The following is a 24,169-nucleotide window of genomic DNA, read 5'->3' as shown; positions in this document are numbered from 1 at the left end:
GGACTCTTTGTTCAATTTGATGGCATCAGGTATTGGCGAAAGCTTATACATCGGTCACACTAACGTGCCTCCATCACACGCTGGTTGGATTTGTCAAACTCTGTGATGTTCCTTTTGGACTTTGAAATCAGAGAGATGGAAGAACTGTGGTTACTGACTTGTATGAGGTGTACTGACAAGAGTTCTTCTAGGTCGCAGACATCATGGCTGTAGAGGAAGAAGGGTTATGGGTTGTTTCTGGTACTCTCACAATATCTTTTGTCCAAAGACACAGGTTTAAAGTTTGATTAGGACTTTTCACAAAAGGAATATGCAGTAAAGGAGAGACTCCACATTGCAGTGATGTCACATATTTCTCAGAATGTGTCCCCACAGGTCTCAGGTACACTAACACACGCTCGCACACACACACACACACACACACGCACACACAGAGAGACACATTTTCACATTTGCATTTCAATGCATGCTGGCTGGTGGGAAAAACCTGAGCTGAGTTTCCCAATCAATACAGAACAATGAAGGTTAATATCAGAGACTGAGAGGCGAGCTACAGTTACACATTCAAAATAAAATTCCAAATAACAGAGAGAAAAAGGATTTTTCAACCAATTTATTAAACCTTTTAGGCATTTTTTTATTCATGAATGCAAATTTAATAAATCTAAACTCAACTCTTTAATGCTTTCAAGTGAAATTTAATTACCACCTCCAACCCATATCATTAATTAGAATGAGGGCGGACTGCAAAAAAAAAAAAGAAAAAAGAAAAGGAAGGAAAAAAAAAGAAGCCGAGCTGCACTTTAAATATCTTCTGTTGCTGCTGAAGGGGCACAGATCACCTCGTCAATGGGCTCACGTCAGGCACCCCGTCACCTTTTATAAAGCACCACTAAAAGCCGCCATTCTTTTTAAGAAGCTCGGTCGAACTGAGTATGTAGGCGGGTGGGTGTTCAGGAACTGTGCCCGACTTTGGGGGCCATCACTGGGAGTCAAATAGATTTAACTGGAAAGATTTGCGGAGAAGTTGCTGGAACGTAAGATCAGTTGTGTTTTTTGGCCACTTGTCCAGCACTGAGGGAGCCCGGCAGTCTCACACACACATGCACACACGCACACACACACACACACGCAGGGCTGCCAGATGTTGTGCTCTGTGACGCTGGACCTCCTTTATCCGCCTGCCTAGCTGTCTTTACTGCCTGACCATCATAATTGAACAGGTGGGGCTGTCTTTTTTTCATTTGCTTTACCATCTCAAAAGAAAACTGCAGGAAGGACAACTGGAATAAATGTGTGTTTTGGAGGAATTTGCTGTGTGCTGCTTACTATATATCTGTACTTGTGACTGTGGCATGGGAAATGCTTACCTGATAAAGGTTTCCCACAAATAAGGACACTTTGTGCTTTTACACAGGCTGTCTTTGTTGGGTTTAGGGAGCTGGAGGGCCCCCTACAGTCCATAGATACATATCTGTCTATCTTTCTATAATATACTGTAGTTGCTCAGGTGGGGCTGAACTTAATAGGGAGGCCAGTTTAGAGATCACCAGTCGCTACAATTTTTTTTCTTCTTTTGCTTTACCATCTCAAAAGAAAACTGCAGGAAGGACAACTGGAATAAAATGTGTGTATTTGGGGAATTTGAATTTGATGTTCTTGGCCACCACATCATTCAGCTGTGCAGTGTGATGTGTGAGGTGGAAGAAGTAAAATAATAAACCTACCTGGACTAGGGGGAGCTGAACACTTCTTAAAATGCCTGAAGATAACAGAGGTAACGAGAAGAAGAAGAACAAACAAAAGTATGTCTGTTTTATAGTGCCTTTCATGTCTGTCTATCACAGTAACGATAAAAAGAGCTTACACCCTTGGACATTTTCCCAATTTCTTGTTATACAACACGGAATCGTATCGGGTTTAATTTGTCTTTTTTGACACTGATCAACAGAAAAGACTCTCTAATGACAAAGTGAGTACAGATCTCCGTAATGTGATCTAAACTGATTACAAATGTAAAACACAAAATTATCGATCTCCTAAGTATTCACTCCTTTCAGGCCAGCATTTAGTAGATGGCAGGCATAACGGACTAGAGTACCTGTGCTCAGGTTTCCATCTGACAGCTCTGCACATCTCCACTCTGCCATTTGTCCTCGTTCTTTTTTCTGTCCGGCATCATGCAGATCACAAGTGAACAGCCTTTGTCAAGTCCAGCCACAAGTTCTCGGGTGGACTGAGGTCTGCACTCCGACTTGGTCACTCCAGGACATTCACGTTGTTATTCTGAAGCCATTCATGGGTGGCTTTGTCTTCATGCTGGGAGTCGTTGTCTTGCTGGAAAACAAATCTAATTCCAAGTTGCAGGGTTCTTGCAGACTGCCTCAGGTTTTCCTTCAAGATTTCCCAGTACGTTACTGCATTCAATTTACCCTCACAAGTCTTGTAGGCCCTCTGCAGAGAAGTATCTCCACAGCCTGATGCTGCCACCGGTATTCCTTCTGGTGAAGATGGTGTGCTTTTGATAACATGGCGTTTAGTCTGATGGGTTAAAAAGCTCAATGTTGGTTTCCTCAGACCACAGAACCTTCTACCAGTTGACTTCAGAGTCTCACATTTGTGTCTTCTGCTGAGATGTCCTGTGTGTTGTTTCTCTTTGACACTCTCCCTTGAAGCTGTGACTGGTGAAGCAGCCGGACACAGTTGTTGTCTTTCCAGTCTGAGCCACTGTAGCTTGTCACTCCTTCAGTGTTCTCAGAGGTCTCTTGATGGCTTCCATCACTTGTCTTCATGCTGATCACTCAGCGTTTGTGGACGGCCTGCTCTAGCAGATTCCCAGCTCTGCCATCCTCTCTCCATTTCTTCATGACTGACTGAAGTAGATATTCAGTGACTTGGAGATTCTCTTGTTTCCATCCCATGACCTGTGCTTTTCATGGAGTTGCTTGGAATGTCCTTTGGTCTAAATTGAGTTGGTTAGGCCGCCATCCTGACTCACTACATGCTGGACCCTCCACAATCAATCAAGTGAAACCCCAGACAGGTGGTCTCCATTCAGCTAATTCTATGACTTCAGAAACCAAACGGCTGCCCCAGTGGTGGTCTAGGGATGTCCTATTAAAGGATGTGAAGACTTGATTAGTTATTTTGTGTTTCGTATTTGAAATTAAATTTAAGATATGTTCTCACTTTAACATTAAAGAGTCTTTTTATATTATTCAATGTCAATAAAGCCAACATAAATTCACTGTCAGTGAATGTTAAACAATAATAAGTTTTGAAAACGTCCAAGGGGGTGACACACCTTTAGAGGACCTGTATGTAGAGTTCATTATCTATCTATCTATCTATCTATCTATCTATCTATCTATCTATCTATCTATCTATCTATCTATCTATCTATCTATCTATCTATCTATCTATCTATCTATCTATCTATCTATCTATCTATCTATCTATCTACACAGTATGCCTGAATTCACTTTTTACAACACAAACTCCCCAACTAAGAAAACAATTGCCCATTTTCAGTAAATGCATGCACACACTGCAGCCTTCCTGCCTTCCAAGTGAGGACGCAGGAATTAGGCACATCAGGGGCCTGATCAAAATTGACATCTGGGTGTATAGAACAGGTTTGGTAATTATCACAGCGTGGCAGGCAAGGAGCACGACTTTATTGGGATTAATCAACTGCAGCAGACTCCAGCTTCCTGGGCAGGTACGATTAAATACTGTTGACTTGCCTCAGAAACACAAATGAAAGTAGCAGTGTCACTTTTTCTAGCAGATCCATCTTTCTTTGTTTTGTTACTTGTGGGGGATGTGTATGTGTAACCATACAGTCATTCACACACACACACACACACACACACACACACACACACACACACACACACACACACACACACACACACACACACACACAGACACGCACACACACACATACACATATAAACATACTTATAATACTCTATAGTAAGGATACACACATACTCAAGTTTGTAAATGCCACATAGTGAGGAGACACGCACACACACATAGGGTTCCCATTCTTTGGTTTGTCACTCCAGCAGTATACTTGTGCCAGCTGAGTGATGAAGTACAGAGAAGGTGCACGTCGGGCCCTGAACCAGTCATAATGGAAAGAGTGCAGTGTTTATGGTTAGAGCACAGGGCAAGACTCCGGTGCCAGGACTCCTTCCAGTTTGCCCTGATAAGAGGGCACATTGGCTGTAGGACTAACAAGATGTTTCTGAATTTCTACTCCAGTGTGCATTGATAGGTGGTGCACTGTGATTGCGCCTGTTGAGATGAAGTCAGGCTGGCACCATACAAACCCGCCCACTGTCCTCATTTTTCCCTGGACCCCCTATATTAACATGCTTTTTAGCAGGCCCTGATTACCCACACATTCTTTATATCAAAGTGAGTTCTACTTTAATTAAGTAATTTTTTTAAACATTAAGACAGTTACAGCAGCACATAAAAGAAAAAGATGTTTGAATTCACAAATGCAGAAATCATCTTGTAACGATTAGGTTTGCATCTCTTTGTAAATGTTCCATGATCACTTTTGAAATGATGACATTTGAAGGCCAAGCAAACTTCTTCAGTCCGCAGTCCTGTTGGTTAAACATGAATGCAAAGTGAAGGTCCTGTGGAGGCAGATCCCTTTTATGTGTGTGTCTCTTATGATGGAGGTACCCAAGTGATGACGCTGCCATAACTGAGACGCAAATGGGTGTCAAAAATGGTGGCTTGATAAACCCAAAGACACAAAGTAGAGGATGAAGAAAGGCAAACCCCTGGTGCTCCATTCGTCTGAAACAGGAGCCCATCCAAGATCTTCAGTCTGTCTTCAAAATAAAGTCAATATTGATATCAGTAGAAACTAATCATCTACAGCCAGAGATGTGGTGAACAAACAGTCACACCCAGTTGTGAGCACATAGGAGAGCCATGGCCATCACTTGAGGCAGATTCTGTGAAACAAACTTACTAAAACAATTAAGACTGTTCAACTAACTACAGTGGTATCTAACCATAAAGACGTTATACTAAAAATGTATCAAATGGTGGGATGTAGAGGAGAGTAACATCCAGCCTGATACTTGTGTCGATGGTCTTTATTTGTAAGATTATGTTTAAGTCAGTCCATTTACCTTTAAGTTTAAACAGGAATTGACTGGCCAGCAAGCCTGGGGGAATACAGGTGGGCTGACATGAAAGGCCATTAACAGACCAGTAACAAGGCTAATCTGGAGAGGAAGGGACAGGATAATTTTCTGAGTTTGTGGAAGAGGGGAAGAGGCAGTTTTTAGAAATACAAGATGTCACACACGTGCTCATGGGAGGCAGCTAAAGGGCTCAGAAGAAGGGAATTCCTAGTCAAACCAGGGGGTGGCAGAGAGCACTAATCCCTTCTCTCATCTCCCAGCAGACCAAATGCAGGAAATTCCGCCTGGCTCTCAGGATGATGTTACTTCCTGTTCCGCCCCAGAAGACATCACTTCCTGTTCTGCCCCAGAAGATGTCACTTCCAGACCAACAGAAGAGCCCACCTCTTAATGATGTCATTTCCACATCCCAAGCCAGATGACCTGATTTCCACTTCTGGTCCCAAGATCCCTCCTCTTCCTGCTTTTCGTCTATATACCTACCATATTTCCCAACCTGTTCAGTTCTGTTGTGGACTCTTGTCTGTAAAGACCTTTGTGTCATTCTTTTTTCTTGCAGTCAGCAGCCAATTCTCAGTTATACGAGAGGCAGCCCCAAACCTCTTTATTGTGTCAAGGATTGATAATTACCACAAGGTGCCAGCTGGAATGGGATGAAACAGGGAGTTGACTTGAACTGGGATATCCTATTTATCCAGGAGTGATGTCAAACAAGCTGGATGAACATAAAGACATGATGACAAAACAAAAAGTCCCCCACCACCCCCATACCATTTTCCATGCTAGAGAAGACCTTCTCTCTTGCCAACCATACTCAGATAGGCCACACTACCTGCCATTCCATCGAAGGGCCATGCTGAAGACTAAGCCGGTCCAGAGAGTAATAAGACACACAGCCATCTAATAGCCTATTAACAGGTTGTGTTATTTTAACCAACATTTTTGTACTCTGCTTATATTTTAGTTTATTATATAGAAAACGTGATGAACACATTTGTAACTTTTTCTCCTACCTGTTCTGGTACTCATCAAGTGTAAGAAATGAGGGTTATAGTAGGGATTTGGGGACATGATGGTCAAGTCTGTTTAACAAAGAGTATAAAGTGGAGAGTGGGGTCCCGCTAGGGTGGTAGCTGGGTTTCCTAGGATGATCCTTTCCACTTTATACCCTACTACATAGACCAGAACAGAATGTCCTAAAATCCCATACGCTTACCAAACTGGCAGGATTCACTGCTGCTATAATTAGATTAGGAAGTTAGTAAGAGTATCAGAACAGGCTGAAGAAAAAATTAGACATTTATTTATACCTTGATTAAAATAAGCTGTGGCCAAATATAAACAGTGCAGGTGCTCGTGGCTTAGTGCTGAACAGGACCCAAACTGGAGTCTTGCATCAGGTTGACGCCATGCTAATGTGGTTATCAGGTCAGGTCGGGTTGGGGTGCATGCACTGGTATGGCACGTGGCCGCACCCACCACACGATGAAACAGCTCAGGATCCCAGTTGGCAACCCCCCAGGCAGACATATGGTCCAGTCCCACCCTCAAGAAATGACTCTCTATCTGCCGCAACCAGGTGTTACGTGGGCATCCCCTTGGCTTGGTCCAGCAACAATGAGAATTGTGAGCAGGATCACCCTCGGGTAATCATGCCACATGGCCACAGTGCCGTAACTGACGCTCCCTCACAATGCAGGTAATATGCCTCTTTCGGGACTCCATGAGGAACCACTTATTGGACGCAAAGTCAAACCGGCGGTACCCAAGGATTCTCCGGAGAGACACAGTACAGAAGGAGTCCAGTCTTCGTCTCAGGTCACTGGGTAGCATCCATGTCTCACAACCATATACAAGTACAGGAAGCACCAGGACTCTAAAGACTTGAACCTTTGTCCTTTTGCATAGATATCTGGAGTGCCACACACCCCTTTTCAGCAACCTCATGACCCCGCCCTCCATGCTCTCCCAATCCGTCTACTGACTTCATAGGAAGAGTCACCAGAGACATGAATGTCACTGCCAAGGTAAGTAAATCTCTCGACAAGGCTGACACTCTCTCCGCAGACAGACACACTCCTGATGGCTATGCTCAAGAGGTCATTAAATGTGGTTATTTGTTTATTTATTATTGTGGACCCTAATGGCCAACATTAGAACAAAATTTGAAAAATGCAGACCAGGTCCAGACAAAAATAATATAATTCAAAAACAAAAGTTTGTCAATGCTGACAGTGAGGTGCCTGCGGGGCAGGAAAGGAAAGGAATGCCCATCACTCTGTCTGCCAATTAAAACCCCTCGTATACCTGGATGGGCATGGCCTGCATCATCATAAGGGGATTTGATGTTGTCAGGGGAGGCACAATTAGCAGTCGACACCTCCTTGTGGTGCTCCAGTGTTGCTCACACGGTCCTTGAGTCTCACAAACTGCACTCTGCCCGACAGAGAGTCCATTATCCAGGACACCACCGGCATGTCTACCTGAACATCTCTGTGCTCTGACACAAAGGGGCACTGCATTTTTATAGCACTGATGCTCCTATGTGGGGTCTTCTGTGGAACTTCCCAACAGAGTGGGATGCTGCTCACATTTAATTATGTTTCTTATTTTAATTTCCTACTATTATTTTAAATTAAGTGAATATTACAAATGGCTGCTTTGATAATAAGTCATGTGTCTTGTTCCTATGAATAAATACATGCGACTTTGGAAAATGTAGAGGTTTTTAAACATCAGGTGCCCTCAGCTTTCTGGATCAACCCACATTTATTAGCAGGCAGCACTTCAGATATTCGCTTATAGTGGTCACAAGTCAGGTGTGGTCCTTTTGAAAGGAGCTCAGGCGGGAGGCTAACTAAGTTTGGGTGGGACGCCTTTCAGTCGTTGGGTCTACTGGTTGGCACATGGCTAAGGTCGCTCACAATGGCCCAAGTCATTGTCAGCCACTGATCCCATGGGAAACTTTAACTGCTCAAGGGTGAATCTCTGATGGCTCATGAGACGTTACAGAGATTCTCATTTAGGTTTCATTTAAGAATGATCTTCGTCACAGAGGCTTCTCCTCAGGGAAATAGCTTTAGACAAAAAGGTGCAGCTGGGATAAAGGGAGTCAAAATGGAGTATTTGGTTTGAAAAGCATGATATAGTTCATGAGATCTCTTTCTGGTCTTGTTTTAATCTCTTTCAAGACTTCATATTTTTTCTTATTATTGGACTGATACCTTTATCCAAGGTGACTTACAACATCTGAGATCTGATTGGTTCCATTTCTATTGTTTCTCTAATTGTAGCACAGGCTAACAAAGTGACTTGCTCATAGTGACATGGTGTCAGCAGTGGGATTTAAACACATAACCTCAGGGCTCGAAGTCCAATGTCATACTTCCTGCCTTTTTTCCCACAATGACTATTATCTGATGGAGCACAGAAATATAAATGAGAACAACTAATCGTATTAATCAGAAGCAAGAAGTACAGTTTTGTAGTCATAGTAAAATGTGTCACACACGTGCGATTAGAACCAAGTGAAGGTAATTATCCTACAGGCCAGGGGGTGGTGGGGTGCGCTAAACCTTCTTCTGTTGTCTCTGCAGGCCAGATATGGGAAAGCCTACCTGATTTAACAACAATGACGTCACTTCCCGTTCCAGTGCCAAGACTGACGTCACTTTCGGTATCGGCACATTCAGAAAAAACGCCACGTCTGGTTTCCGGCCTAAGATGACATCACATCCGGTTTCACCCTTTAAATGCGCCATCATTTCCACCACTAAAACAGTTCAGTCTGGAACGCCACCAGGACAGTTTGTGTCAATTTTCATACCCTTTTGCAGCCAGGGACAATATACGGGTAGCTGCCCCAAACCTTTCCAGGGTGTTGATTTCTAATTCTTTTTTACAAGTATTTTACCACAAACAGCTGTCTCTAAATTTCACCCAATCTTACTGAGCATGCAATGCAAATACTTTCAAATTGCAAATAAAAAAAATATATATATCAAGCTGCTACTTGGAAGATCGGAAGCCCCTTGTGTAACTTTGCTGAGGTGTCATGTGGAACTCAAGAGGAGACCCACGTGAGAAGGAGTCTTTTTTTTTCACAGGAGAAAAATCTGAGAAGCACGAGACAAAAGGACACGTCTCCAGTTTATTTCTTTCTGATTTCATTGTTATTTAGAGAGCCCAAAATGATATTAACTCTAATTATTATTTTTTTTCTTTTGTCCCAGGGCTGAATATTTTTCCAAAAAACTCAAAGTACTCAAAGCAATGGTTTCACACATAAATCAACATAAAATACTTATTCATGACAAGTGTCACAGTTTTATGTTCCATGAGCCTCTACAGTATGTAAATTCACATACTTACTACATACCTGCTTGTCTCATCACTCATAAGGCACAACTTGAAGTGGCTGATAATCCGTGGTGTCCACCAGTCCGCTGTGTCGCTTGATGATGAACTGCAGTAGCCAGCTTGCCTCACATGGACTTACTGTATAATATAATATATATATATATTGTCACACACATGCGCATGGGAGGCAGCTAAAGGGCTTGAGTAAAGGCAATTCTGAGGCATGCCGGGATGTGGCAGAGTGCGCTGACTCTTTTTCTCCCTTGCCTGCAGACCATTCACGAGAGATTCCACCTGATCCTCTTGACGTCACTTCCTGTCTTTCCCTTTAAAAGCCTGCACCTTTTCCCTATTCCCTCAGTTTCATCTTGAACTCGGTTGTATACACATCAGTGCAGTATTTCATTTAAAAATGACTTTTGCAGCCAGGAAACCAATTATACGGGTGGCTGCCCCAAACCTTTCTATGACTCTGTGTTGAGTTTGTAACAATATATATATATATATATATATATATATATATATATATATATATATATATATATATATATATATATATATATATATAAATACAGTGGAACCGAAGTCATTTCCCCCATAGGATTGTATGTAAATACAATTAATTCATTCCAGACCGTACAAACTGTATGTAAATATATTCTTTTTAAAGATTTTTAAGCACAAATATAATTAATTATACCATAAAATGCACAGCATAATAGTAAACTAAATGTAAAAACATTGAATAACACTGAGAAAACCTTGAACAGAGAAAACTAACAGTGTAAGAGTTCACGCTATAGTGCTACGAACTGCCCGCTAAAAACACTTTTTTTTAATGAGTTTTAAGCACAGGGAAAAAAATGAACATTTGAAAAATCCGTAATTTAATAAACCACCAAGAAAAGTAACATAGCAACAATGCACACTACGAACCAATCGCTGTAAACAGAAGTGAAGTGGAGGTTAAAATCCAATAGAAAAAAGTCTTCATTAAATACAATGAAGTTAAAACAATGCTGGAATCAGTCTCTTTAAAAACAAGCCCTTATGCGGCCAGCCCTCTCTCTCTCTCTCTCTCGCTCGCTCGCTCACTCTCTCTCTCTCTCTCGCGTGCTCGTGTGTCTCTCTCGCGTGTCTCTCTGGCGTGCGCGTGTGTGTGTCTCTCTCTTGCGCGTGTGTCTCTCTCTCTCCCATGTGTTTGTGTGTGTCTCTCTCTCACTCGCTGCACAGGGAATGCACAGGGAGAGACTGAACACGTGCGGAAATCATCGACGCGCACAAACTGAAAGGGAAACTGGCTTGTTCATATACCGAGTGCGTGGTCGTGAACAGATGCAAAAGTTTGTCGAACTTTTTGCTCGTAAACCGATTTGTACGTGTTCCGAGACATTCGTGAACCGCGGTTCCACTGTATAATACATATACAGTATAGTATATATGATGTCGCAGGGTGTTCAGCACTCCAATCAGCTGGAGACGGATCGGCTGATGCATATACCTGACTTTCATTTTCAACCTCCAGATCACTTGCATCAAAACCAGTAAGTCAGAGCCTGATTCAGCAATAATACACAAAAAATAAATAAATAAATTAAACCCACGGAGTATTTTGCTTTGTGCATTTGTGTCGCTCCCTCGCCTGATGTCGCTGCCATTCTTATTTACTCCACGTAGGGATTCAACATAAAGTCAATAAGTCTAACAGTCCTCATAGCAAAGAGGGTTGTGATGGATGTCCTGCAGCTCAAACCGGCCAGGACGCCCCTGGAATGCAAGGATGGGGGAAGACACCTACTTGCCGACACTGCTTCCCCCAAAATGCTAGTTGGCACCTCCCCCACAGTGTGATGGTGCTCCGGATTCCCGCAGGGCATCTCGGGACTTGGAGTTCGGTTTCTCAGCCCTGTTGGGTGCCATGGGTGCCGCCAGGGGGAGCTGTCGAAGAACCCGGGGTCTCATACTTTCCTTTTAGCCTGGAAGTACAAAGTAGTCACAAGGATGGAAATTCCTGAAGTACTTCTGAGCTGAAGAAAATGTCAGTTCTTCGTTCGGCTCAGTCACATGGCTGGAAGTACAGAAGCACTTCCAGGTCAAGGACTATATAAAGGAGTGATGGGAACCCAGCAGGGGAGCCAGAGTTGGGAGGAGTCTGACAGAGCTTGCTGGGAGGTGGATTAGAGAGTTATTGTGTTTATTATCATCATTATTATCGTATTATTGCCTCTTTATTGTGGCTGGAGTGCTTTGGAGGCACTACAAAGAAAAAGGAAGAATTAAAAAGATCTTCTTATTGCTTTTACCCTGTGTGTACACCTGTCTGTTGGGTTTAACATTGCAGCAGCCCCCCCAAGCGTTTGACAGGGTCTACCTATAATGTAATAGTAAGTTTTAATCATCGTTTACAGCTTTTATCACCCATTGCCCCTGAATATCGACTTTAGTTGGCATCCACCTTCAACCCATTGTGTTGACAGAAGTCAACATCCTCCGCCGTAAAAGAGTTTTAAGGAGATCCCTGTTTTGATTTCCTTCCTAGGGGATGATTAATGGACCGACCACTCACACATTTAGGATGTTGGAGGAAACCCCCATGAAGAGCTGGGGAGAACATGCAAGCTTCACGCAGATGACGACGCAGGAAACTGGGTCTGCGAGTTTGTGCTGTTATCTATCATCACCATCCTCCATAGCCATTCTCCCATCCCAGTGTAAATAGTACGTTATTTATTGCTGCTATAAAACAAACGAAATGAGAAGTCAGATTTTTAATAAAAATACCTTCTCCACTGGTAGATCTGTTATGTCCCACAGAGTGATCTATTCCTGCTGGGAATATCACAATTATCAGAAGAAGGGTCTTCAAATCAGGCGGTCTTTATCACAGCTCCATCATCTGGCAATTAGCTTTATAATCAGATCATCTCTTTTATTGGGCGATCAGCCTCAGTATTAGGCAGATTGCCTAATTATCAGGCAATCAGTATCATTGTGAGGAAATCAGCTTCATTATCGGGCAATTAAGTGCTTCACTGGCATCATCATCAGGTAACCAGGTACTTTTTATATTGAATCAATCAATCAATTTCCTTATTGTATTGCAACTTTCTGTGCTTACACCACGGCACGGTATTTTACAAAGATTTCAGGTGAAATATTAAAGGTGATGCGCCTTACTGAGGGTTTTGATAAATAAGACCTGCATACTTGTCGTTAACTGGAGTGCTTAAATTTACATTTACATTTACGTTTGCACAGCAGACCCTTTTCTCCAAAGCGACTCACTAAAGTGGTCAACGCCATCAAGTAAAACCAGTCTAGGGAATGTTTGGGAACAAGTGTGACAGGACAAGGTGACAAAATTGACCACCACAAGTAAAGAGCTCAGAACAATATGCGAGCTGATGACAATTCCCAGATTTTTAGAACCTGACTTGGAAATTCACCAAAACAAGAGACACATTGAGGGAGTCAGAGTTCCAAACAGAGGTGGGCAGCTCAATCTACCAGTCAGGAGCGACACTTGAAAAGAGTTTGCACTGAGATTTGGTAGCATGCAGAGGTGGCATCACCCGACACCGTTCAACAGCAGACCTGAGAGGTTGTGAAGGAGCACAGGACCTTCCAAGTGTCTCCATACATATGGGTTGTCCACGCTGGAAGGACAGGGGGAAGGAGCATATCCAAAGCATTACCTACCCCGGAGCACTAGGTGGCAGCACCCCTGGATTGCAGCGGTGCCTCAGACTCCCACAGGGCTTCATGGGACTTGGAGTGTGCTACAACCCTGTTGGGTTCTGTGTGCACTGCCAGGGGGTGCTGCAGCCCTTATGGGCAGCTCTTCTGCCACACCTGGAAGTGCTGCTGGAAGTGGAGCAGTGAGCACCTGGAGCACTTCTGGGTGCCTTATAAAGGGAGCCAGCAGCCCTTACTCCAAGAGCCAGAGTCGGGTGGGAGAAGACAAAGCTTTACCAGGAGGAGTGGAGGAGGAAAGAGAGAGAAAGAGTGTTGTGTCTGTTTGCTGTGCTGTGAACTGTGTTGTACTTGTGGGAAATGGGGGAAGGCGTTTCCCACAAGGGAAAAATAAAGTTAAAAAAAAACAAAAAACATGTGTCCCTTGAACTTGTGTCCAGCGTCTGTCTGTGTCGGGTTTGGGCGGCCCCCTGGTAGTCTACAGGGTGCAGAACCACTGACTAGTCTGCAGGCAGGTATCAAGGATTTGAACTTTGTACGTCGCCACTACAAGAAGCTGGTGGAGTGATCTGAAGAGAGGATGCGCTCTAGGATTTGTGACGGGGTTGTCTGCGCCTGCTGGGGGACTTCATCTAGGGCTGCAATGTTTGGAGAGGGCAAGCTGATGAGAAGTCAGATTTTTAAAGGGGCACAAAGGCTCATTGGACAAAGAGACAGTGTCCTGCCTTTGTTTTAACCTCGTTTTTAATGGATTTTCTAGTCATTGGATGTTAACTTCCTCAGCACCTTTGTTTTATTGAATTATTTATTCATTGAAGAGTGAGCCCTACACTTTTGAACACTGTTTGTTTTAATAAAAGCACTGAGACCCTTTTCTCGCACCTACCCCTTGCTACGTGTGTGTTTTGTCATCTCGGGCATGACTATCGACGGGTTCAAGAGAGCATGGAGCTGACCTGCACCATCACAAGGTGATAAGCTAATCAACTCCAAAGATACAACAGCAAAGGTGAGCTCCTTCAGGAGTCGGGTCATCTGCTGAACTCCTCATTCTGGGTTAGTTCAGAACAGAGCCGTAGCGTGGGTGGTGTGAACAGAGCTGATCTTCGAAGGGCGCCGATCAACGATGTGGTTATTTCGGGTTAAAAAAAAAATGAATGAAAACATTAATATCACTAAAAATTTGTAAAACTTTTATAGATATTTCCCTTTACTTTTTATGATTTTGTAAACAACTTTTTATTGTCTTTTACAATCACAGCTGAATGACTGGAAATAAAAGTGCAGTTCTAAGTAAAATAACAATGGGAATGGCGCACTGCTTGAAAACCGCCACGCCACTAACCTGTAAACGCACAACTGAGCGGTGCGCACCTTTATTGTCGGAAATGCAAAGCACAACCAGTCCTTACGCTCTCATAGTGATCCTCTATCTACTCAGATCTCTATGCTCTCAGTGTGGTCCTGCCATTATTTAAGATAAGTTCATTTTGTGTAGTATACTAGGGGGCTCTGCCCCCTGCTCACTTCGCTCACCAACCCCCTGGGCTGGTGCTACGCGCTACGCACTAGCCACTTCACAGCTCTGCCGCTCGTGTATGGGGAAGTGGATTTACAATTTAAACAGATTGTTATTTTCAGTTAGTTCATGGGAACTATTTTACATTACTACGAGTAATTAACCATAATAAAAATGGTAAAACGTAATAATTCGAAAGTAAATTATGTTTCATGTTGTGTTAGAGTTGTGTAATACGATTTCGTTAACACACAAATACTTTTTAGACTTACACTTTTACTGTGAAACTTCAGTAAAAACAATTTTTTGAATTCAATTTTTGTCAATATCGCATTGAATTTTGATTCTGTGTTTGGACTTACATCGTGACAACTAAACTTATAACTGCCCATGAGTGAATTTCATTTCTTTCTCTCTAATAAATAAACCGAGTTTTTCGAATGTTTGTCCCTGTGATTTGTTAATTGTCTTTGCAAAAGCTATTCTAACGGGAAACTGTTAACGTTTTAATATGAATGGCATATCAAGATCTCCTTTGGTGTCTAATGTTATCTGCGGGAGATGTATTACATTACCTTTCTTGGATACATCCTTCTTTCAACAGTATTTTGTGCGGTGGAAGACCGGACGGTGTTAACAGTTGTAGATATTCTTCAGGAAATTGTAAGTTGATGTTTTCATGTTCAGCACCACCAACTGTTTCAGCATAGCCTAACCGATACACATTTAATCAATTTGCCATGTAACTGATACACATTTTTGGCGTTAATTTCTTTGACTTCATCGTTTCTCAGTGCTAGGATTGCTCATATACTCATTTTTACTGTTGATAACCCTTCGGGATGAAATTCTTCAATTAGATTTGGACATAATAAGTCTTCTTTTATTGGGAAATTAAAGTGAGGAAAACGTAAAAATTTATGAGAGCTGAGAGTGCAGAAACTGTGTCTGTCAAAAGCCTTATCACAAAAGAGAGATGAGAGGACCGTGTCGTGGTTTTCTATGGTTGAGAGGAGGGTGCGACTTGATAAAATCTCATGGCCAAATTCTGGTCTCACGGGACTTGAAAAAATCTCTTGAAAAAAAGTCTCGTCTTGTCCCAGAATTTTTTTATATAATAGAGAGATTAGTTTATATCATTTTATAGATTTGGCCAAAAAAATTGGAAATTTGATAGAAAGTTTTTATTTATTCTAATAGTGAATGTGGAACTGACTCTTAATAAAATAGAAAACAAATTATTTTTATTTTGGAACTATTATACTTATTCCTATTTGATTCGTGACAGAAAATGCCGTCCTAAGAAGTCAGGATCAGTTTGTTCTGAATCTTTATCATTCTTTTTTATATGTGGTTTTAATTTTATCAAAAGTATTATAATTTGTTTATGTAAATAAATAAAATTTAAAAAAATAATATTTTTTTGTTGTCTTTGTGAAAACAATACATTTGTTTTATCCATCTTGATTGAAGAAGGGTGCTTATTTTCCCTTTCAGCAACCAGGCGTTGTTTTGCCAAGCTACAGCTCTGGTTCAGAATCTGGAGATTCTCTGGAGGTTTGAATTAAATGGAATCTCAAGGGCAGCCTCATCTTAAGGGATCTCCGGTCTTTCTACAGAAGAATCCGTTTAGTCAGAAGGTCTGCTTCATTACACTGCTGGGCTTGAGAACCTGAACATCAGCTGTAAGCCTTTTAAAGATAGGAAGACTTTCCTTTTTCCTTGAATTTAATGAGGTGCATCACCAGACGAGTCAGCTACAAAATCAAGAGTTTGCCAACATGAGGTGAATACATTTAATAAAGCAGATCTGGATCATCCCCACAAAAAATAACTGAATCCGTCACTCTGGGCTACTTACGGACCTGGAGATCATTTTCAGGGTTATGAGTTTAGTGGAGCCCAGAGCACAGCTTTATCTTAAGGGCTTTTCTGTCGTTTTCCACATGAATGATTTTAATAAGAGACAATCTGCTTTATTGACGCAGAAGGATTCCTTCCGTGCGAGAGTCTACAGCTTGGCTTTCGTCCAAACACTTGGGGCCTGTCAAAGATAAGAAGACTTCGTTCTTCACTGCAATTGATGAGGTGCATCGTCAGCCTGGTTAGTAGTCGACAGAATCAAGAGTCCACCATCATCCTGAGTGCCCTTTTGTCTTTGTAAAAAAAGAACAACTTCAATCAAAGAGGTTCTATACAAAAAGACCAGCATGCACCATTCTAGCCTGTTTCAGAATCCTCCCATCAACTTGAAGGCAGTGCTCTGAGTTGCCCTCAGGTGAACGGACATCTTTGGCTGGTTCTTCAGTTCTTCACTTCACTGGCCAGCTACATAGTCTGGAGGTCAACCTCACTTAAACTGCATTTAGGATTTTGAGCCACGAATATGTCACAAGAAGAATGAAGAATGGGACCGGAGGATGAGAATCCAAAGAAGTGAGCACAAACCGCAGTGAGAACAACTGGGTATTTTATGTTGTTGTTGCCACATTATTTGTTCATTTTTGCTGTTCTTTTTATGTTTTTTGGGGTCGTTAAAATAAATTCTGATGGTGGTCTTATTTTATTACTATCTATCTATCTATCTATCTATCTATCTATCTATCTATCTATCTATCTATCTATCTATCTATCTATCTATCTATCTATCTATCTATCTATCTATCTATCTATCTATCTATCTATCTATCTATCTATCTATCTATCTATCTATCTATCCTAGCTGTGTAAGCCCATACTGTAAAAAACTATTGAAATCGTCAGAAAAAAACCTGAAATGTAGAGATGTCTGGTAATCGAGAGGAACTACTCTGGGCATTTCTCTCTCTCCTAGGAGGTTTCGTTTTGCCGATGTGCTCACCTCGCTTGTGCATTAGTGGCGGGAGGTAAAGTAAAAGGGATACCGTTTTGCCGATGTTAGCGGCTAAGCGACTTTGTCTTTCTTCTGAGGTTTCATTTTGCCGACATGCTGGCCTCGCTTGTGTTATTAGTGGCTAAGCAAGTTTTCTGTTTCCTCTGAGGTTTCGTTTTGCCAGCGTGCTGCCCTTGCTTGTGTTTCCTTGGAGGCGGAGCCCTTACCCCAACTCCACCTCTCTGTTCCTGGCTGGACAGACAGACAGATACACTTCCATGCATTGACGTTTATATATGAGGTATAAAACCCAACGTCTGCCTGTCTGTATGCCTGTCTGCTTTTCACGACAGAACTACTTGCTTTGCAGTAAGGAGACTGTGGAAGATTGTGGGTTCGCTTCCCGGTTCCTCCCTGTGTGGATAGCGCTTTGAGTACTGAGAAAAGCGCTATATAAATGTAATGAATTATTATTATTATTACTTAACAGGTTTTTTTTTCTATAATTTGCTTGAATATTCTGGTTGATTTTGTGACTCCTCTCATACTCCTCTCATATCATAGTTCACTTGCGGCACCGAATCTCAGAGAGACGCTGTGGGCTGTAAGCAGCCCTCCTCACTCACTCATCAGCCTCCGTTCGAGTTAGTCTACATCTCGCCACGTGTTGGAGTGCACCTTGCCTACACTTAGCTAGCGATACCTGTTTGTTCAGCAGACATTATCACCTACAGATTGTTAAGGAGTAACGCTCGATGTTTTTGAGAGAGAGATCAGAGCTCCGTGTGTTTTAGAGGGTAGCTGCTGATTGCCAGAGGTATCACGGCCAAGTGCTTTCCTCCCCACACGGGGAACATTCTCCTGTCAGAGCTGAACACAATCAGATATAGTGCCAACGTTTGATGGTGGAGTGTACCTACCTTCCTCATGGTCATAATTAGATTTTTTTAAAACTTTTTTATTGATTTGTAAAATTTGTCCTGTTTCACTACTACGTATTATTAATATTATTAATAATATTTATTTTGGTCCATCCTAGAAACCATTTTGTTTAGGCACAGGAGTTGCCTTACCACCTCTTCTTTGGATGGTTGCCACGCTGTTGGTAGTGACAAGGTCAGAGGTCATAATTGGAGTGACTTCTAGGGTCATGGGGTTTAAAGATCAGCCCTTGGGGGTCTCTTCCTTATCCAGAATTTCCAAAAAAGTGCGTTTGTGTGATTTAGATGTCTACTGCCCGTTGATTTTTCTGGCCTTTTGACTTTGAGTTAGGTTTCGTTTTGGGTTTCGGACCTGCTTAATTTTTGCTTTGGCTTCTACTCCTGTTCATCTCCTGGTTCTTCTCAGACTGATCCAAACACAGCCAGAAAATCAAAACAAATTTTTATTCCAAGACCTAAAATTGAAGTCAAGAAGTCAAAAGAGCCTTTCAAAGCCTGACAGACCCACCGCTTGTTGTGTTTCAGCCAGGGACCCCCCCAACCAATCCCCCCTCTCCCCAAGCTGCAGTTCAAATACATATTGCAGGTCTGTTTTGTTTATTTATGAGTTATTTTATTTGTGTTTGTGCTGATTTTGTTGATTAATTGTGTTATTCCTTGTTTTTGATTGTGTCTACGTATGTAGGCTGACTGGGTTGTGTTCCCTGTGTTTTGTGGGGGGGGGGGGTGTGTTCCACCTGCCAATCACCGGTAGGAACTCCCCCCCCCCCCCCTCCTGTAAATCTAGAGGGTCTCTCACAGCTCGTTTAGAATGCTTTAGGGAAGCTGGCTGAGTTCTTACAGTACGTCTTTACTGTGGTTTTGTGATTTTTCTGGATTCCTGATCTTTTTTTGCTGTTTTTTCGACCAAACTTTCTTTGCTTGCATAGCTTTGTGTTTTATGCCATTGTGCTCTTTGGCGCCTCCTTTTGTGGAAATAAAACCTTTTTATCTTTATAAAGTTTTTGTATTTGCCCCTTTTTTTTGTTTGGCGGTATATCCCCCTCTGGTTGGCATTATTGGAAGTGCTTTACCAACTTCTTGGGATTTATGTGGTTTGATATACTTTGTTAATCCTTAAGGGGAAATTTGGGAACTCCTAGTTCATAACGCTGGTAACTTGGGTTTCACCCTACTGCTAATATTTGAATTTTTTGACCTGAGTTTCAAAGCAAATAAATGGAGAGGTGGGCACCTCCGTCTTAAATAAAGATTGTGTGCTGGTGTGACACATTGCAATATCAGTGGTCCTGTAGTTTTTGATGAGCATTTTAGTTAAATACTATATGGCTGCTCCTGGGCCTGAAACAGCAAAAAAGATGACATTGGTGATAAATAACATCACCATTAGAAGTATTAAGATAATTTAAAAAAAAATTATAATAACAGTAATAGGACCAAAAGGAGCTGAAAACAATGGGACCAAAATCCACCAAGATCACCACATTATGAACATAGATGGCTTCTCCATAGAAGACTCAGTTCTTCTTAGGGTAGAGAAGAAGTTAGACCGCTCCAAACTAGACACAAATATAGAATACAATACAAAACAATTTATTTTTGTGTCACCCAAAATCACACAAGAAGTGACACAATGGGCTTTAACGGGCCCTTCCTTTTGAAAGACCCCCAGCCTTGACTCTCTAAGAAGATGAGGAAAAACTCCCCCCCAAAAATTGGAAGAAACCTTGGTAAAGGCAGTTCAAAGAGAGACCCCTTCCAGGTGGGTTGGGTGTGCAGTGGGTGTCAAAACAAAATGGGATAAATACAATACAATACACAGAACAGAACACAAGTAATCCTCAATATATCATATAATAAATATAATTACAGGTTGAAGGTATCATGTAGGAATTCGGAGAAATTTGAAATGAACTTTTAATAAATGTGGTGTGTTTACTCGCTTAATGATGTTGACACATGTTGCACATTGCTGATGTACTCCACGTCTAATGCTTCTCATTTCAAGAGTTCAACAAAAGTTGGCCAGCATTGATGGGTTTCATGTGCCCTGATACTGTTTATCCACCTCCTTTATCATGGTGGGGTTTTGAGGTCACCCTATCCTCAAACATTATTAGATACTTCTATTCTCACGTCCAAAATCTTTGTTATGTAGAGCCACATGTACGCCCTCCACCTCTGCTCCATTCTCTGATTCTTGATGCTGAGGCCAGGACTGACTGCTACTATGCTCCACCAGCATGCTTAATCAGCAGCCATGCCACCTGCACTTCAGAAGAGGTCATCCACCTTGAAGCTAAGTGTGTACGGGCCCAGCTAGTTCTTGGATGGGAGACCATCTAGGAATACAGGGGGCCGCTTACCCTGTGGTCTGAATGTGAATCCCTATGTCCAAGTGCAGTGACAGTGTGACACCATGCTGTAAAAATGACGTTGTCCTTCGGATGAGGTGTAAAACATTAAAGATCCCTGGGCATCCTTCTTAAAAAGCAGAGGGTATCCTGATGTTCAGGCTAAGTTACTCATCATGGCCTAGTCATTCTGGCCCACTAATCAACCCCTGTCTCTAATTGGCTAACTGTCTCGCACCCCTTCACCACCTAATAGCTCACGTAGCACAAAATGGCAGCCATCACATCATCCTGGTATATTGTACACATTAGCTGTGGTTCAAGTGGCTCTCCACTAACTATGAAAAAGTAATGAGAAAAGCACTGTATAAAATGGAAAGACACGTCAAGCATAAAGCAGGCTTTAGATCAGCACAAATGTTACAGTTGAAGTTGTACTGTGTATGTTGTGGACGCTAGGTGGCACTGTTGCCCAGTATACAGACACGCAGGACACTAGGTAAAAGCACTAAGAAGTTTCTTTAATTCTGTTCTTCTTAATAAACAGTGCTCCCTAAGCACCTCAGCCACAATAACAGGCAAATAATTCACTAAATACAACCATAAGCGCAATACTGTTTCTCCTGCACACTTCCCAGCAAGCTTTGTCCACCCCCACCTGACTCTGAATCGCCTGCAGGGTTCCCGACAGTCCTTTAAGTAGTCTTTGATCCGAAGTGCTTCTGTCCTTCTGATCACGTGACAAATCCGCACTTCTGGGTCAAATGGAAAACTCAGGTTTCTTCTTCAGTCTGGAAGTACTTCAGGGCTTCCGTCCTCGTGACTTGATTGTACTTCTGGGCTTTATAGAAAATAGAGGTCTTTGTATTTTTCTGCAGCGTCCCCTAGCAGTGCCCAGGTGCCAATTCCAAACTCCAAAATCCATAATGCCCTGCAGGAGTCCGGGGTACCATTATACTATAGGGACGCTGCCATCTATCATCTTGGGGTTTCAAAGTAGTTGCTTTCACCCCTCCTTCCACTCTTGGGGCATTCCGGACGGGTTGAACTGTCGGCCGTCCCTCACAGTGTGTACATAGAAAATCACAAAAATCGGTGATTGTGTTAAAATGGTACATGATTAGAACATTTAATGGTGATTTTTATGATCATTTTGACACACCCAAAAGTTTAACAGTAAAAGCTATTTTTATTTATTATTAATCCTCTATATACTGAAAGGTGCATAGCGTATTGACGATTTGTCTCCATCTGGTCCTATCCTGAGCAGGGCCGTCTTAACAGCAACATAGGGGCAAAGTAGTGATAGGTAAACAGAGACATACACAGAGCATTAGAAACATTATGGACCTCTAGTGCCCATTAAGATGGCCCTGGTCCTGAGCTACGCGTTCCCCTTGTTGGGTCCGTCTCCTTCTGTCAGTCCCCTTCATCTCAGTTCTCTACCAGGTTAATTTAGGCCGGGCTTGTTGGCGCTTCCCCAGGTGGTGTCCATTTCAGAACAGGTGGCCCAGTGTTGTCAGTCTGGTCAGCTTTAGAATCAGGTGACCTGCCCATCTACAAGATGAAGAGAGGGGGACCCCCGACCTCCCCAACCTCCCTAAATGTATGTGATGTCTACTTGATTGGTCAGAAGCATATGTGGACATCCTCCACCAGCCGTCAGATGGTCTTTAGGAGTCAGCCTGCATCCTTCATGGAGATTCTGACAGGTGCACACTGGGAAATGAACGACAGAAGCTGAAAGGTGCAGATGAAAAGATGGGCAGGCAGACAAACCCTCTGACAGATAGTGGGCTGAGCAACAGAGGAAGGCAGACCTTTATATTCGATGGCGTCCCGATTCCTTTTCTTTTTTCCCTTTGAACTTCACATTCATTAAAAGCGATCGCCTTTATTAGGAGGCATTAAAGAAAGTCTTTAATGAAGCGATGAATTTCTCCCCCACCCTTTCTGCTTCTGTGTCCTCCTTCTCTCTCTTCTCTCCCTTTCTTCTTGAACTGAGCAAAAAGCCTTAAAAAAAAAATAAAATAAAAAAAGGGAAAAAAATCGTGAAATGGAGAGGAGTAAAAAGCCGCCTGTCTCTAGCGAGGTTTCTTAACATCAAACAGCTGGAAGTAATGAAATATTTAGAATGCGCTGGAGTCTGTGAATATTAATATGCCGGCTCTCTCTACTCAATGCACTTTGTGACCTTCAGTCTCCGGCGACCTTGTTTACAGTAAGCGAATTACAAGCTGAATACTAATGAGCTGGGGGACGGGTGGGAGGGGTTGGGGGGGGGGACCGTGTAATGATGCTACTTGGCACCCTCCGATCCGTGTGCGTCTCTAATCTAAAGACAGAGACCCTGTCACGTCTTGCCACCTGACCGTTCTGTCATTGCTCCCCCTTGGTCATCGTCTTACCCCAGGCGGTCTGCCACCCCACACACCAGCGAGTTCATCTGCTCCGTCGGCCACGAGACAAACTTTCCTCTGGGCTGAGCGCAATTTGCTGAAAACTTTTTTTTTCCATTTTTTTCTTATTTCTGTTTGAAACCCCTAGTGAGTTTGCAACTTGACAGAAATAAATATCGTCGGTGGTTCTTCTTGAATGCCGAGGCCAATATTAAGCCTTTGAAGTACTCAGTTGGGGAACATAAAGCTTATTTGATATAGGTTTACTGTCGCATTAAAAGTGAATGACTCCTGAGCCTTTCGTATTTATCTTAAATAATTTAGCAGACTTCATTATTGAACTAATTTAACAAATTGCCAAGGCAGGTTGGTTTGACTTTTTAGATGTCGGTGGAATCTCGAAGCAATTCGGCATGAGGCTCACCTCACTAGTCTGCTCTGTAATAGCACACACACACACACACACACACATATGTGGGCTCGTGCTCTGAGCAGATGCGTCAGTGGTCTCTGCTCACCAGTTCCCTCAGGGAGATGGTGGCAGCAGTGGGATTTGACCTCTGGATTACATAAGACAGAGCGCTTTACGCAGCAGCTCCTCAAGTCTGTCACACAGCAGCTGGCTCTCCCTCACCACGCTGACCCCCCCAGATCTCCCCACTTTGTCCCTGCCCACCCCCTCAGCCACACATCCACAAAGTTGTGTTATGAGCCCAGGTAATTTCACTTGCTCGTATTTATTTGTTGTCTTATTAATTTTTAATTCTGATTGGTCAGGTTTTAAAGTTATTTCTGTTTGGTTTTCTTATTGGAGGTCAGAGGAATGGTGGGGATGCAAGGAGTAGAACTGGCGAAGGTGGATGAGTTTAAATA

The sequence above is a fragment of the Erpetoichthys calabaricus genome, chromosome 14 (genome assembly GCF_900747795.2).
Source record: "Erpetoichthys calabaricus chromosome 14, fErpCal1.3, whole genome shotgun sequence".
In the NCBI taxonomy this organism is placed as follows: domain Eukaryota; kingdom Metazoa; phylum Chordata; class Cladistia; order Polypteriformes; family Polypteridae; genus Erpetoichthys; species Erpetoichthys calabaricus.
Note: the sequence above shows the minus strand (reverse complement) of the source record.